A 1,708-nucleotide genomic window follows, 5' to 3' on the forward strand; every position below is an offset into this window, starting at 1 on the left:
TCGTGGGATAAGGAGCATAATGAAGGTAGGAGTATTTTCAAACTTTTGTCCTATAAGGAGAAGTATTAATGATTGTGGAGGATAACTTTCTCTTATCTTAATGTAAACTTTTTTTGAAACATGGATACATCTTTGGTGTTAGCGATCTATTTATAGGATGGTCCCAATTTTCACACTTTTCTCGAAGACTTTGTTTGTTTCAAAAGAAAATATACACAAAACCTTCACATCTTTGTGGATGGCATACGATATCTCAAGTCCTAAAGTAGGGGAAGCATTAGTAATGAATTTACTGAAAAAAAATAAAGTCTTTGCCTGTTTCAACCAAAAATCACAAATATTTTAAGACCAGATATCCTTCACCCATGGTAAAATAAGAGCATCTTAATCCATGGGATCTAACCTTCCATTGGACTGAAAAAGAGTATTGCAGACCTTCATAAATAGGGGTAGGAAATTAATGTGAATCTAGTGCATAGCGCACTAGTTGTAGCTTCTGTTGATAGAGTACGCGTTAGATTTGTAATTTAGGGATCAATTCCTGTCACACGCACCCCCCCCCCTTTTCTATCATCCCCCCTCCCCTCTTGTGTGTGAGTAAATTCCCCTTGAGCAGTTCTATAGGATGTAAAAAAAAACGAAAAATTAATGAAGACATTCACTCTTTTTTTTCTTTTTTTTATAAAAAGAAAAATTAACCATTATCATCCTTCATTGACTCAGAGACCCTCCCAATCCTTGCCTTCATAGTCTCCTTATGGGCTACAAAAATGTCTCATTCTTCATGTTACGTAAGAGTTAAAAGATTTCATCGTATGAGAAAAATCATCGAAGTACACTAAAAATTCATCATCCTTGTTTGTTCCTTACATCAACCAATCTACCACCACCTCTTGAGAATCCATCCATGTTTCTATGTTTGTTCACCCCAACTCCGTCACTCCCTGGCCCTGCAAGCTCGGGTACAATACCTATATTTTTTAACTCTTGAGGATCCCCGACAAACCAAATTTCATATAGGTTGTCAAAAACTGAGAATGAAATAATAGCATAGAAACCCATCCTCGTATACAAGCATTCCATCATAGATGATGACGTATGATTTTCCATCAGATGACCTTTGGTACTCATCAAGAGTTAAATCATACTCCTAATTTTGGATTGAAGTTCTATTAAAACTCATTAGAAGAAGCTTAAGATCTTGAATCCATTTCCCAATCAATCTCCATAGAGTTGGGACATGACTGACAAAATATCACAATATTATGGCTCTATCTATGGGTAATAAAATGTGAGAGCAAGGATAGAGAGGAGGCAGTATTTATCAGAGTTTAATAGAGAAGGATTGAGATAACGATAGTGGAGTGGGTAGGGGTGTCAACCGGTCGGGCTTAATCGGGCTTGAAGACTTTCAAAGGCTACACCGTGTCCGCCCATTTAACTAATCGGGCTTAGTTATTGAGGGCATGGTACACTTTATATTCGGTCGGTCGGCCTCGGGCTATATTCGGGCTACCTTAATCGGGCTTTAGTCGGGCCTTAACCGGGCTACGGACATGTTTAATGTTAAACGGGCTTTAACCGGTTTTTAAACGGACCCTCTTTAAAATGTGCTTTTATATTCCGGCCCACTCACACAAACCCAAAAAAATGACAATAAATCAATAAATGATATCAAATATAACCATTATTTAAAATGTGAACATGA

This window comes from Macadamia integrifolia, chromosome 1 (genome assembly GCF_013358625.1).
Source record: "Macadamia integrifolia cultivar HAES 741 chromosome 1, SCU_Mint_v3, whole genome shotgun sequence".
Classification (NCBI taxonomy): Eukaryota; Viridiplantae; Streptophyta; class Magnoliopsida; order Proteales; family Proteaceae; genus Macadamia; species Macadamia integrifolia.